The sequence below is a fragment of the Camelus dromedarius genome, chromosome 1 (assembly GCF_036321535.1).
Source record: "Camelus dromedarius isolate mCamDro1 chromosome 1, mCamDro1.pat, whole genome shotgun sequence".
NCBI classification, from domain to species: Eukaryota; Metazoa; Chordata; class Mammalia; order Artiodactyla; family Camelidae; genus Camelus; species Camelus dromedarius.
The window spans coordinates 47618586-47634975 of NC_087436.1; the positions used below are offsets into that span (position 1 = coordinate 47618586).

Here is a 16390-nt window from a genome sequence, read left to right on the forward strand (position 1 = left end):
ATAATTAGTGAGTGGCAGAGCCAGATTCATACCCAGGCAATCTTCTCTTAAGCACTACCCTCAGTCTCTATAAAAATAAACAGCCTAAACATACGCCCACAGATCTTGTAACATTCTGGAAACAGCAGTATTCAAAATGTAGGACAAGCCTTTAGAGAGGGCTGTGCAGAGCTTCCCAACCATGTGCATCACAAGCGGTTAACAGGTCTCTTAGTACAGTGATTCTGTCATCTACGGGCAGGCTTCTCTTGGCCCATGAGTGGATACCTCAATTTACCCATGCGTGCTGCGTTATTTTCTGTGTAATATGACATGAAAATGGTCAAGAACTACTAGTTTTTCTGTACTAGTATCAACTACTAGTATATCATCAGGGCCCATTGGACCCAATATTAGTTTTCAAGTTTCTTTTTTTGGTCACAGTATTTGTAAATATTGATATTTCATGAATTTTATCCTTTCTTATAGACCTTCCACAGAACAAAGAGAAATGCTAACAAAACGAGGGAGGCTGAATGTATGAAAGAGAGAAGAGTCAAAGATCAGATTCACTCGTAGGGTAGGAAGTGAGGGCTGAAGGGGGTTCACATGGAGGCATTACTTTGGATTAATGCGTTGACTTATTCATTCAACAAATATTTATTGATCACCTACTATTTACTGGGCCCTTGTCAGAGTCATGATAACACAGTGAATATTATAGACATGGGTCCCAATCCTCATGAAGCTTAGAGTGTAGCAGCAAATATGGAAATGAAACCAGTAATTACAAGCGTGATAAATGTTATGAAAAGAAAAACGTGTTTCTGGAGCTCCTTCCCTAAATCCGTCTACTCTGCTTTAAGCATCTGTGAACCCTAGGGCTTTCTCCTGTGTCCTCTTACCTTTCCATTCAAAACCTCTCTTAGGAATCTCATCTAAATCCAAGTCACTCAGCCACTATACATGTTTGCTAAATATGCATCTCTTGCTCTGTTTCTCTCCTGAGATTTAGACTGATATATTCAGCTGCCTGTTTTGACTTTACCCACTGAGGTCTAGTCAGCATTTCAAACTCAACTTGACTGAAAATGAACTCATTTTTTCCTCAAAAGCTGTTTCTCCAAATATACTCCCGATGTTAATGAATGGAAGCGTGATCCACCCATTTCCCAAGTAAAAAGCCTAGAAGTTTCTAAAGACACCTCCATCTTCTTCAGCTCCAATCTCTGATGACCATAGTTCCATCAATTGATTGTTTCCTTTTTCTCTGTCTTATTTTAGGCCATCATTGGTTTTTACCTGTATCACTGCATTTACATTTTGTGCTAAATTACACAGGCAAATGGTAGAGTTCCTGATTTACTTACGTGTTTTTAGTTTTATCACTTTTGATCAGAGACTCAACTTTGCTACTCCTGGTTTTTGAGATTTTCTAAGGTTTTCTCTGTGGCATAATATATATATATAGATAATTTTTGACAGTGTGCTACTAACATTGAAAAAGTCAACCTTTGGTTTTAGATTATAAAGTAGGATACCTATCACTTAAATAACAATTATGTTGCCTTAATAATTATGTTATTTAGATCATTCCTATCTATACTTATTTTTTTGTCCACTTGATCCTCTATGGACAGAGAAAGGTGAAATAAAATGTTGACTATTAATAATTAGCCTATTGTCCTTGTATTGTTTGTATTTTGTCTTTTTTTGGAGGGAGAGTAATTAGATTTTATTTATTGATTGATTTTTTTAATGGAGATACTGGGAATTGAACCCAGCACCTTGTGCATACTAAGCACACACTCTACCACTGAGCTATACCCTCCCCCTTATAATTGTATTTTGCATATGAGTCTCAATGTTTATTCAAAGTTTCCTTGTGATTCAAGTTGTTTCTGTGATTTCTTTCTGTCTTTTTTTTTCTTTCCAGCCAACAAATATCAGCTTCTGCAAGACTACTTGCCATGTGTAATCCACCTGTTTGACTCTTGTTTCACCAGCAGATCATTCCTGGGAGAGCAGAGTTTTTGTGTGACTTCTTGTTTCTTTTGGGTCCAAGGGAAATCCTTCTGCCAGTCCATGCACACACCTGACATTGTTGCAAATAAGGTCTTGTTAGTATTCCCCTTAGGGAGTATCACCTATTTTTGGAGAATATCACTCTATGGGCTTGTTTGAGGTGCAGCTGCAGACATCTGCCTCCCCTGGAGTGTCCCTCACTATGACACCCACTGCATCTGGGAGCCTTTGTCTTATACTGTGGTCAAAGTTATACAGTTTTGTTCAAATGGTGTTAGTGTGTCTCTTTATCTTTTTGGTTCAGGAACAATTTTTGGAAGGAGAAAAGAGTGGCATCTTTTCTATTTCACTATTTAAACCCCCAAATACTATTGCCATCAAGCTGGCTTCTCAGTCTACAGACTTGTTCTTCTCCAGTTTAACCTGGAAAGTGCTTTCAGAATATGCTTTCTCAGTGAAAGATCTGATCAGGGCATGTGCTTGCTTAAGGCCCTTCAGTGACTCCCTACCACCTGCAAGTTACAATTCAAACTCCTTAGCATGACAAAGGATATTCTTTATGATCTGGCTTATCAAAATCTGTAGCCTGATTTCCTCCATCCCTTCCTCCTTCACAGCACACACATCATACTGAACAGTGTGCAGTTTCCCAATTGCCCCATGCTCTTTTTGCGTCCATGCCTTTGTAGGTTCTAATTGCTTGACTAAGAATGGAAGCTTATATTCAGACCCAGCTGAAGCATTGCATTCCTTGGTCTCTTCCTCATTGTACAAGCCTTCACTGTGTGCTCTGATAGTATCCATGTCCAAATGCCACTTTACTCCTTTATTTATTGAACTTTTATTATGTACCAGGTTGTAGTAAAGTCTTAGGTGTAGAGTAGTGAACAAAATAGACAAAAGTCCGGCCCTCATATTTTATAACACTATAATATACTGTGAATGTTGCATTATCATTTTCTGCACTAGTATGTTAAATCCTTGAGTACAGGGGTTGCATTTTTAATCTTTTTGTCCAAAGTGCATGGATCCTCAACAGCTGTTTACCAAATGAGCAAATAATTATAAGGTTCCTCAAGTAGTTTGTAGTAATCCAGGTGAGAGAATATTGGTTCCTGATCCAAAGCAAGGGAAAAAATGTGCACATTTTCACATTTCTGAGGTATAAGGATTAAATTTTCTTGATGGAAGGGTTTTAGCATAACTGAGCTTTCTACATTGGGCTACTAATTGAGGGAACACAGTAGGGTGAACAAGCTGGGAGTTGAGTTTAGTTCTGAACTCTGCAGCACATTCTGAACTTTCAGCTGAAGCATCATAATAGAGCACATGCTATATTCCAAAAGGGGTGCTAAAACTTCAAAGATATGAAAAGATTCAGAGAGTGAAAACAAAGATTTTTTTACAAGAAATCTTGGGGGAAAAGCTGTGATATGTCTCCCCTCTTTGCTGGTGGTTGGGATGGGAGCTACTTGTAAACTCAATATACAGAGAGGAACTTCACTGGACCACATGGTAAGTTTTCTATATGTGCCCTGGAAATGAGGGACATAGAGACTTGTTGATTGACATGAACTTGAGAAAGTCACTTGAGAAAGCAGCCAGCCAGACAGCTGCATTTGGGCAGCTGCTTGCCCCTCTGATGGAGGGTCAAAGCTGTTCCAGGGACCTTAACATGTGGAAACTTTGGTAGGAAAAGGCATCCTTGGGTGTTTTGGAAAGCAATCCTGACCAAGAGAGCAGGCCCTTGGGCTAATGGGTACCTAGTAAGAGGCTGTAGAGACTGAAGCCCAGGACATGGCAGGGTCAGCCATAGGAAGGACAGGCATTGCCTATCTTTATGGGAGTTACAGTTTGCAAGACCCTACAGGGGTATCTTGGAAGAACCCAGCAAAGTATATGTGAGAGACAGAACCAGCTGTAAGCATCTGCCAGGCCCAGCAGTTAAGAAGGCACCTTTTACAGTGACAGATACCATCATGTTTCTTATCCGTCTTATCTCTCCTCTTTCTCCTGCCAGGATATCCTGGGCAGGGAAAGGACAGAAAAGCCTGGACCTGTTTTCCTAGGGCAAAAAACTAATTTACAGCAGTCCCCAGGGAGGGGGAAGAGGAAGCGTTTTAAAGTGACATCAAATTTGGAGTTGTGAATTCGACTGGTCTGAGATTCTAAATTTCTGAATCTTGATCATGTGATCCAAAAAATCTTGAGGAACTGAAGCTTCCATCAGAGGCAGGGTAAAGACTGTCACCACCCACAGAGAAGGTTTAAAGAGTCGAGGGATACCAACATAAAGCTGTCATAGGATAGTACCCTCGGAGGTCTCCTTGTCCAATGTACCAACTATATACACATTTAGGAGCTGTTAGCTTACAGATCGTAGTTAAAATAATAGAATGAGATTGCCAGCAATGAATTGTTGGATAAAGTGACAAGAAGGTTTTGTTTAGAACCCTGAGGGATTAGAAGGATGGAAAGAGGGAGAGAAATGGAGAGAGTAAGAAGGCATTGCCAAAGAAGTGGGAGAAGGCAAAAAGAGAGTGACATCATGGTAACAGGAAACCTGGAAGATCCAGGTTCTGAGAGGCCTGAAGCTTATTCAATTATTAATACAAATTAGGTGTAAAGTATATATTTATTTATAAAGAGAAAATAAATACAAAAACATCATAAAATTCAGAAAAAAAGAATATGACACTTTTATTAGTAAATAACACCTCTAGGTAGTATTTTCCTTATGTGTTTTGACTGTGTATTATTTGATTGCCTCCTCTCTCTAGAAAGACAAGAGAATAATTCAGCCTTTCCTATAGGATGGCTGATAAAAGTTCAATTTTTATTATCAATGATTTATTATTAACATACTTACTATTAGAGATATTTATTATTAATTTCAGCTTTATTATTCATTATTGGTAACGGCAAATAAATGTTTAGGATTATTATCAAATTTGGGAAAAATTCTATAAAATTTCTTTCACTTGTGAACACTAAGATTTCAAGTCATTTAAAGTTTTCCCACAGTTACTGTGGCAATTTTAATACATGGTCATAAGTTCTTTGACTCATCTTCCACTTAGAGATAGATTTATATATCCCTTCGTTGTGAATCAGGGTGGGCTTGTGTCTGTTTTATTCAATAGAGTACAGTGGAAATGAAGCTATGTCACATCTGAGGCTGGATTAAGAAAGATCAGACCTTCCAGCCTGGTTACAGGAATACTTGATGCTAAATTCCTGTGCCTCAATGTTAGGAGTCTGATTACACAGAGGCCACAGTGTCCTGGGGGAAGCTCAAGGCACGTGGTAAAACCATGTGTAGGCTCTTTGATTGACAATCTCAGATGAGTCCAGTCTTCAAATCATCCCATCCTAGATGCTAGACATATGAATAAAGGAGCCTCCAGATAATTCTAGCCCCTGCCATTTATATCTTTCCATCTGAGCCCCCAGGCATAGTGGAGCAGAGATAAGCCATCTTTGCTGCACAAGTCCATTTTCCTAATCCACATTAAAAAACGATTTTTCACTAGTACATTTTTTTAACTTTAATTTTTAATTGAAGTATAGTCAATTTACAATGTTGTGTCAATTCCTGGTGTACAGCACAGTAGTTCAGTCATACATATACATACATATTCTTTTCATTATAGGTTACTACAAGACATTGAATATAGTTCCCTGTGCTATACAATATAAACTTGTTGTTTACACTAACATGTTTTAAGATGGTATGTTACACATCAATAGATAACATAAAGAAATACTAATCTTTAAACTACCTGGATTAGCATATTAACCTATTGGTTGTCAATGTTTTCCTCATTTTAGTGACATATTATTTATGGTTGTTTTCATTGTAATTAATTTTTCCTGTCAAATCAGCAGGAAATTAATAAAAATGAGTACTGATGTGATTGAACAAGGCCATTTCAGGCTGGATTAAGAACATGAGCAAAGATGTGGTCTAGAAAAGATAGGGGATGGATTTGGACAGAGTATAGTGAACACACAGGGTGGCAGCGGGTGATATAACTGGAAAATTGTGTTAAAGCCTGGAAAAGAGGGGGGAGTCAGGGTGGATAGAGACAAGAGAGACAGTAGTATTAATTGATATCAGATAACTAGCTTTTTCAAGTAGGAAAAAATATGAGCATATGAACGCATTACCAAGGCCCCTCCCAGCATATTGATCGTCTATATGGGAAGCGCCTTGAAGTTTAGACTTCATTATCTTTGATAAATCTACCTGTGCTAATGGAGATATGTATTTTTAGAACTGGATGGTGTCCAAATTATGAGAGGGGTCAGGTAACATGAAGGCTGAAAACCAGTCACTGGTTTTCAACAATTGAGAGTTCATTACTGAAATATGAAGGTGTACTCTGTGAAAATTAGTTGGGGTGTAAGCATGGAAATCTCACTGGTCTTCATACTGGTGAAGATTCAAAAGTGGAGCGTTCAGCTGGATGAAATCCTGGAGACATCCTTCTAGACCTGGGGTTAAATTTCTTTTTTCTGGTTCATTTCCCATAAGAAATTCTCCTTAAATGATCCCCCAAATAGCAATAAATTAGTAAAGCTTCTAGACCTAAAATTGTAACCAATATTTTAATTGTTATGATTATTTAAGTATTCATTTAAATTTTAAATTAAACCTAAATGTATTAAATTTAAATTAAATCTCAGTGGCTGATGCTGCAAGAACACTCACTGCTGTGGCAACTGCTGAATGTCTCATGGGATGGCCTGCTTTTGTCTGAATAGTAGAAGATGACCCAGGGTCCTAGGGGACCTCCACCAGACTACACTTTAAGAAAACTTGATTATGAGGGTGAAGGTAGATAAAGGGCCTCAGATAGATAAGAAAGTAGGGGCAAAGAAAAACAGTTTATTTTAGGATGGAAAAGTCCTGAACTTGTTTTTGACTAAAGGGGAAGAAAAGGGGTAAACTAGCAGTGGAAGAAACAGGACAGTGAGGAGATAATTGGTGAAGGGAAATGGCAGAAGAGGATAGAATAAATGACAGGTCAGAAAGCTGCAAATGAAGGTAGCTGTCATTTTTATCCTTAATGGTTTTCTATCTACTTGTTTTATCAAGTGTTGTATCTTCTAGATGAATCAACTCCTTTATCCTTATGAAATGCTCCTCTTGATCCTTGGTAATATTCCTTGTTGTGAAGTCTATTTTGTCTGATATTTATATAGCAACTCTAGTTTTCTTATGAGTACCATTTGTACTTCATGTCCTTTTCCATTCTTTTTATTTTCAGACTGGAAGTATTTTATATTTAAAGTGGGTTTCTTGGAGATAGCACTCAGACAAGTCTTGCTTTTTTATCCAGTCTGACAATCTTTTCCTTATAATTGTAGGGTTTATATTATTTACATTTAATGTGATTGTTAATATAATTTGGCTTAAATAACCCACCTTGTTATTTGTTTTCTATATATCGCATCTCCATACATTCTTTATTACTTTCCCCCTTTTTCTGATTTTTGATTATTCTATATTTTTAGTATTCCATTAATTTAGTTTATTTCCATTATTTTCATATTAAACGTATCTCTAGTTTTTGGCACTTTCTCTAGGGTTTATAATATGTGTCTTTAGCTTATCACAATTTACCTTCAGAAATACTAAATCAATTTCATATGATGCAGGAAGCTTTTAATTTTATATTGGCATACTTCATTTTGTTTCACGTTGCTTAATTATACCTTGTAGATAATGTGTTTTCTTACAAACTGAAGGTTTGTGGCAATCCTGCTTCAAGCAAGTCTATAGGCATCATTTTTCCAACAGCATTTGCTCACTATATGTCTCTGTGTCATATTTTGGTAATTCTCACAATGCTTCAAACTTTTTCATTATTATTACATTTGTCATGGTGATCTGTGACTAGTGATCTTTGATGTTACTATTGCGAAAATGTTATGACTCACTGAAGGCTCAGGTGATCATTATCACTTTTTAGCAATAAAGCATTTTTAAATTAAGGTACGTCATTTTATTAGACATAATGCTATTGCACACTTAAATAGACCACAGTATATTGTAAATATAACTTTTATTTTTTTTGTTACACTGGGAAACAAAAAAATTAATGTAATTTGCTTAATTGCAATGTTTACTTCATTGCAGTGGTCTGGAATTGAACCTGCAATATCTCCGAGGTATGCCTGCATTTTATTTCCCTTCCCATCCTTTGTGCCACTGTTCTAATCATTTTACTTCTATATATATTATAAAGAACACAATGCATTTTTTTACTTAACAGTCATGTAACTTTTAAAGAAATTTTAAAAAATAAGAAAAATGTCTTTTTACACTTAACCACGTATTTATCATTTCTGTCACCCTTCATTCATTTACATAGATTCAAGTTTCCATCTGGTACAATTTTCCTTCTGCCTGAAGAACTTCCAGTTACTTGCAGTGATCGTTTACTATAAGCAAATTCTCTCAAATTTGTTTGCTGAGTATATCATTCCAGGTTGATTCCACCCCTTTACCCTAGTCCCACATTTTAAAGATGCCATTCTACTGTCTTCTAGCTTGCATAGTTTACAACTATTCTGTAATTATTTTAATTTTTGATTCTCTATATGTAATGTACTTCCCCCCCCTCTTCTGCTTTTAAGATTGTCTCTTTATCACTGGTTTTCAACAATTTGATTATGTGCCTTAGTATAGTTTTCTTTGTATTTATCCTGTTTACAAGTCATTGACTTCTAGAAACTGTACATTTGAAGTTTTCATTAAATTGGAAAAAAACTTTTAGCTATTAGTTCTTCAATGCTTTGCTTTGTGCCTCTCATACTTTTCTGTATAGTTGTGTTTCCAATTACATGTAGGTTAGAATGCTGGATATTGTCCATCATATTGCTCTTTTCCTTTTTTTTTTTTTAGTCTTTTTTCCTCTCTGGGTTTCATTTGGATAATTTATACTGTTTTGTCTTCAAGTTAATTCATCTTTTGTTGAACTGTGTCTATTTAAATTTTAGATACTGTATATTTTTCATATATAGAATTTATATATTCATGTGTTCTATTTGCTTGTTGTATTCATAATTTATTTTAAATCTTTGAGCATATTGAAAGTAGCCATTTTAACTCTGTTATTTGCTAATTCTGTCATCTCTGTTATGTCTGTTTCTGTTTCTCTTAATTGACTTTGCTTCATATATCTAGAATTTTTTGACATGTCTAGAAATTTCTTTTTAGATGCCAGACATTGTGAAGTTCTCATTATCGACTGCTTAATTTTGTTGTGATCTTTAAATGTTGTTGGCCTTTGTTCTGGCAGGCAGTTAGGATACCTGTGGATTAGGTTGATCCTTTCAAGGACTGTTTTTAAAATCTTTAGGGACAGTACTGAGTAACATTTATTTTAGGACTAGTAAAGTCCCTCTACTGAGGTATAACCTTCTGGGGGTTTCTACTCAATTCCCATGAATGGAATAAGGTTTCTTCACTCGGAATTGTGGAACTCTTCATGATAACTATCAGTCCTGTGTGCTCTGAGAATTGTTTAGCTTACAGACTCACATGATATTTTATTCTAGTCATGAAAGCTTAATATTTAGCCAAAGTCTTAGGGAACCCTTATGGAGATTTCTAGAACACTGTTTTGATATCTCTTCTGTAGGCTTCCCATATATTGTAGACATTTTAGTTTCTCCTGCATTGTTGTTCATGTTTTGAGAATAGTTGTTTCACTATATTGTCTAGCTTTCTAGCTATTTATAATGAAGGTGTAATTCTGGACCTTGTTACTCCCTAATGACTATAAATGGAGAAAGATTCAGTGGTTTTATCAAATGATTAAAAGTGGCAGCAATCTGTGGAAGTAAATTATGAGATCATTTATGAAAACATATTATAGTTACATGCATTGAATGGCCTGATCTTATAAATGTATACCTAGTTATTGAAATAAAATTATTCATAAAGAAATGATATTTTATTATACAGTATAATTATAATATTTTAAATTCTTCATAGTAGGGCCAGAATCTTTATAATATAATATTTAGTATAACATATGTGTGCAAACTTTTTTCTTCCTAAAAGTGCTGCATTTTCAGCAAGTAATTGAACAAAACATTTAATTTTTAGAAATTTGACTTTTCAAGGGAAGCATCAAAATTATAATAATAAAAAAATCAGATTTTATGGCATTTCCTTACATTTAGTATCCTGTGAGAGTGTGTGTGTGTGTGTGTGTATAATTGTAATATTGGAGGATTTTCAGGATTCTTTCTGTAATTAGGGGTTCTTATGGCCTTAATTTTTTAACCATAATATTTAAAAAAATAGATGATAAGTTCAACTATAAATTTTACTGTCAAATATCTTATTCCTGATAGTCTCATGCAAAATTAAAGGTAGAAATTACTCATATTTTGATGTTATTATAGTCCACTGCTTCATCATTCTTTATTGATCTCTTCAGATATTTATAATGACACCTAACATTATTTAGTGATTAGAGTTAAATGAGATCCTATACTTTCTTCCTTCAACAAATTTAGCTTTCTAACTCAGAGCATACTTTCATAGGCATAATTTTTCAGCCTGCACATGTTTGGCATACATAGTGTTCTTTTCACTCCCAGAGCAATCCTGACACACAGCAGTGTTTTAGGGATGCCCACTTCAGATGGGACGTAATTTCTTCGGTTTGTCCTTCTCATAATAACTCCACATTCTATTCATTAATGTTCAGTTAATTCATTCAGCAGGTATTTATTGTGTTCTTAGACCTGGCCTCTTCATTCCTTTTTGTTACATGCTTGATCCCTAGAGTGAGAAAGGGAGCTAGAAATAGGGAGAGTGAGACTGTTTCAGATGACCGAAATGTAGTCCTTTTATAGGTTTACACATGGTTTTTATAGTTTTCATTTCAGATTGTGGATTTAAGAACCTTAATTCCTAAGAAGAACCAAGCAGCTGTATTCATCTTAACTCAGTGCTCATGTCCCCAAATGACTGGAAGTGAACAGAGGGACAGATAAACCTGCATTCTTCAACTACAGAAAATAGAAGAAAAATTGGATCAAAAAGGCAACTTTCTATGGAAAAAGAGACTGGACAGTTAAAAAATCTGGACAGTCTCTTTTTCTCTTCCATCAACCAGACACAAAAACTTGCTGTTCCTTTAATTTATTACTTTGTCGGCAAGACATTTGTTTAGAGAAAAACCTTCTAGTATCATCGCCGGTGATTTGCTACACATAAAAATTACCACATAGAATATAGATTCCCTTTTAATGGTTATAAATAGGCAATGTGTAAAAGGAAAGTATGTGAAAAGATATAAAGCTACTTTATTTTACATTTATCTTGGAAGAAGAAGAAAATAGGAAAGCTCAGAAAAATTTTTTTCTTAGATTGTTCATTTCTTTCTCCATTAATTCGTTTTTCCTTTGAGCAACGTGGATACTCTGCATTGTGAAACATACTGTATTTGGAGAAGCAGTATTATAGGTTGGACCATCTGGTGGGAGAACTTGTTCCTTTTTGTAAAAGACCATGCCTGTGTGTTATGACATCATTCCTTATAAAGGTAGAGATAGATTATTGTGCACATATAACATAATGAATTTATATGAGATATAGTGACTATCCCATGAGTGAGGGAACAAGACATAATTTGGAGTTGGAGCCTAGAGTGATTTATGAAGGTCATTGTCTTACAAGTTCAGATGCTTTCCATATGGCGTCGGAGAAACCCCCTTATGTACTGTATGTATAAAACATATGTAGCAAATTAGTTTCACTTACATTTTTTTCCCTAAATATGTTTTGGGTTAAAAATGACAATGTCTTTTGTTTATCTGGTCCATAAAGTGCTATACCTTTTTTTTTTTTTCTTAGAGAGGGGTTGTTTGTTAATGAGAACTGAGGGTTTTTAAATGAGACTGACAGAATTGAGTGTGGGCCCTTTTGACACTGGGCCTTGCTGTGGCTTGGGTGCCAGAGTCTCCCATCTCATTGGATTTATGGCTTAACTTCTGTATCACGCTTAACTTGAGTGTGCTCAGCAGTGTGACCTTGTCTAGAGGACAAGAGGAAGAGGAAAAATGGATTGTTCATTTTCCAGCTGTAGTGTATTGTATTTCCATCTAATTGCATTTTCAAATAGATGTGAAGATGCAACTACTTCCACTTAAAAGGAAATTGCTCTACTTAAAGAAAAATGAAGAATGGATTAGGAGTAATAATCAAAATTGAAAATATTTCATACCTAAAATAAGCTTTTGTTTGGCCTAGGCAGCAATCCCATTGATGGATTTTTTTTTTTTTTTGCATTACTGTTTTAGTTGTGAAGACTTAAAGTGTTCATGCTCTTAGTCTCTAGTCCAGTATTTCTAAACCTTCAGAAATTGTCTAATTTTATAAAATTACCCCACTAAAATCTATAATGTACACATTCTATTTTAACACTAAAAAGTATGGGTGGTTTTCCAAATTTAATTTCATGTTTTATTTGAAAAAAATTATAACACAGTTTAAAAATCTGGAAAAAAAATAAAAATCTGGAAACTCACTGAGATATGACAAAACCAAGTTTGGAAATCATTGGAACTTTAACCCCAAATCAAGAGACTACCTAAACATTTTTGTAGGAGAAGAGTTTCTTTTGTTATTAAACACATGTCTAGCTGGATATATGTAGTTGATCTATATCTCATTTATGGTATCTATCAGAACTGAAATATTTAGCTGAAATTATTGAAATTTTTACAGTTGTACAGTCTAAGACACCTTACAATTGTGTAACAATTATTCTTTGATTTGAAAATCCTGATAATGTGCATTTGAAAAATATTCTTAGAAGATAAAAATAAAACCTAGGAATATATGACTTTCTTTTTCGTTGAGCTAGAGCAAAGTATGTAGAAAATCATAAACTAGGGTGAGGGCAAAATTAGGATTCGAACACAGAGCTTTTTATTTTTTGATCTCCAGACATAATTTATAATGAATATGTATCTGTGTATGCATATATATTTGTATATGCACATACATTCAAATTCAACAATAATATTAAATTATCATTAGGTGATTGAAATATGTCACTTCATCTTGGCAAGTGTTTACAGACTCCAATCCAGTGCCACCAAAGGCTGAAAATTGTACCTTAGTTTCTTTGAAACGTTCAGTGTCTGTGCACCAGAATGTGTGAGGTATCAATTTATCTCTGGAGAAAGAAACAATTCTTCCAGTGAAGTTTTAACAATTGTTTTGACAACTAGATTCCTAGATAATGCTTTCCTGATAGATAAAGAAGGGGTGCTGTTCTTTGAAACTGTCCATTTAGCTCTTGCAGAATCAGTATGACTTGTTTGCTATAGTGAAATTTTCCCTCCATGTAAGCAGGCAAATTTTGATCTCAGTATAAATCTTCCTCTCTTTGTTCATTCTTCTTCTAGCAGACATCTCATACAGCTGTGCACTGTATCTCCACTGCAAAGTTATTTGCAGCTACAGTAGTATGATTTCAGGTGTAAGAAAGTAGTACAGTAGCAGGTCCTCTGGATATCTTTCTCCTTGTTCTCAGTGTTGTAGCTGTGTATGTGCCACATTCCTTAATTGATTTCCATGGGATCCTGATTGGTTTTGTGAAGTCTGAACATCTGCTAGAGTCATGAATGGCTTTGGGGATGAGCTCATCAGCAGGTAGGTCAACTAACTACTCAGCCCAGCTGTCATCAGCCAGATTCACTACCGTTGCCCCATTGAGAATTGCTAATGTGTCTCAGTGGACATGAGATTGGATAGTCAGCCAAAGAGCTAATTTCCTCCTATCTTGGGTTGGGGGTGGGGATGAGAATGGGGAAGGAGAAATGTGAAAAGCAACATTTTGAGATCTGTTTGAATTGCTCACACCATGATGTGTAAAACAAAACAAACAAACAACAGCAGCAAAAAGTAGAGATCAGTAAGCCTTAACTCATTTAGCCAGAGGCAGGACTCACTAGACCTTGAGGGAGGGTGTCAGCTTAGATTCTATTCCTTTCTTTGACCATTTGTTCTCAAACTATGAATGCTGGTGGCCCACTCAATATGGTTTATCACTTAAAGTTAAGAAAGGTTCTTTTCCCTAATTCACAAATCTAAAAAAAAGTAATAAAAGGAAAATTTGTGAAACAAACTGATATCATGACTAGAATCTTCTCAATATTACTGTTTTATCCCATAACTTTATCTTAAATGCTTTTAATTAGGCCTACATTTATCAAACAGTACTATTTGGCAGGCAGAGTGCTAGGTTGTAAATATGTCCGTGAATCATACACAACTCATGTCCTTGATGATCTTCCAGTCCAATGGAACAGAGATAAACAAATAATTTCATTTTTAGGGGAAAGCAGTAGTAGATGAACAAATGACTATGAATTGAAAATTTTTGAAATTGTATTTTCTTTTCCCTTTCTTCATTGCAGTACTATTTTTAATAATGATAAGTAAGAGACAACCTCAATAAAGAATGGTTAGCTAAAATATGCTACATTTCATAAGAAATACTATGCAGCCCTTACAAAGATCAGAGCACATCTGTATGTTCTAAGCTGAACAATGTCTGTCAACCAAAGGATGGGCAATAGACTGAGTTTTTTCTTTACCATTAGAGTTTATTGCAAGATCTTGAATATAGTTCCCTGTACTATACAGGGAATAAGTAGAAACTTTTTGTTTACCTATGAAATGAGATTTTCTTAAATGGTTTTGAAGATGCAGTTATTTACATACATGGGGCATAAACTGTCTTTTCCATTAATCAATATTTTCCTAGTTTTTGTGATGAAACTAAATGATGATAGAGGGGGAAGTGTACCAGCTTTAAAGCTGGTCTTAAATCTCAGTTCATGAGCAGAGTGAATTTCTGAGCTTTAGCTTCTTCATCTGCATTGCTGAAGTGATAACACTTTTTGTGCAGGATTGTTGAGAGAGAGTGTGTGTATGTGGAAAGTGTCAGCATCTGCCTGCAGATGTGGGAAGCTTCTTCATTACATCTCAAATGTGTTACAGCACATTTTTGGATATTCTGGTGATAGGGAACAAATTTTCTGGTGACAAAATAGTAATGGCTAGAAATAAACAGGGACTCAAATTATTATGGATGGAGGCATAATGTGGGGCTATTTTATTGCTGGAGAGTTTACCAGCTTTCAACTAAAAAGTTCTCCAACTTGTGGTAATTGATATATCACTATTCTGTCCTCATAATTACTTTGTCAATGTGTATTTCCTCATGATATTATAGAATGAGTTATAAAGCACTATAGGAGTCACCTAGTGCTGCCTCCTTTATTTTGCAGTTGGGAAATGGAGGCCCCAGTCTTTCTGTTAATTAATGATATACCCAGGAGAACTCAGATGTGTTGAGATCAGAGATCTTTTCTCTATCCCACCAGGTCACTTAACTGTGCTTCCTGAAGGTGACTTACTGCAAAATGTTTTTGTATGCACATGGTACCTTGCATATTAGGCTTCTAGGTGGCAATGATAATTATTATTACTATGATTGGTCACTCTATTTATATTCCCTTTTACAGGAACCTATTTTCTCTGTTTTTAAAGTCAGTGTCAAATATTTGACAGATATTTTCCAGAGTGGCCTCTATTGCTCACTTAGACTGAAAACATTAATGCTTGAAAAAACACTGTTCATTTTTTCAGTAGACTCATTTCCCACTCCCCTCCCCTGCCCCCCAAAGCTGGCTTTGTTTCTTCTAAGTCCTAAACTTTTAAAAGCTGTGCTTTTTCATTTGTTGTATGTTAATATTTTCAAAAATGTTCATTAAATGGATCAATTTCCCACCCTTTTCAATACTGGAAAACAAAACAAGTTGAATCATTTCAGAAGCAAGCAGTCTACAGGGATAATATAAACATAATGCTTTTTCTGCATGTAATTTAAAAACTTGAGGGCCATATCATTTTATGAATTCTGTAGTGGCTGGTGAAATACCACTAGGGAAGCAAAGTTTGTTACATAGAAATGCAAATATAATTTTTATGGCTTCAAATCCCTCAGCTTTGAAGAATATATTATGAAAGTGACCCAATGATCCAAAGACTGGAATTTTTATACTAGGTTGTCAGGTTATAAATAAAATACCCTATTGTATAATACAAAAATATTTTAAGATTTATTTCTCTTAAAATACACAATAAACCTGTACCAATATATGATATGAATTCCCTCACAACATATATTATTGCTAAATAATTAAACATGTTTTGGTATTTAGAGTTTGTACCCTCAGCATTTCAAAGCACCTCATTGCCAAGATGTAGCTGCTAATTAATCATTCCTTGAGGGACAAACACTCATCTAGAAATTGCCTCAGAAATCATTTAGGAGGGTTT

General features: G+C 35.2%; 1 non-coding gene across 1 annotated transcript; it reads right to left on the reverse strand.

The window, feature by feature from the left end:
- Positions 1 to 1738: 1738 nt before the first annotated feature.
- TRNAT-AGU (transfer RNA threonine (anticodon AGU)) lies at positions 1739 to 1811 on the reverse strand. Its single transcript has one exon. It is a non-coding gene; the product is annotated as a tRNA-Thr (tRNA).
- Positions 1812 to 16390: the final 14579 nt, after the last annotated feature.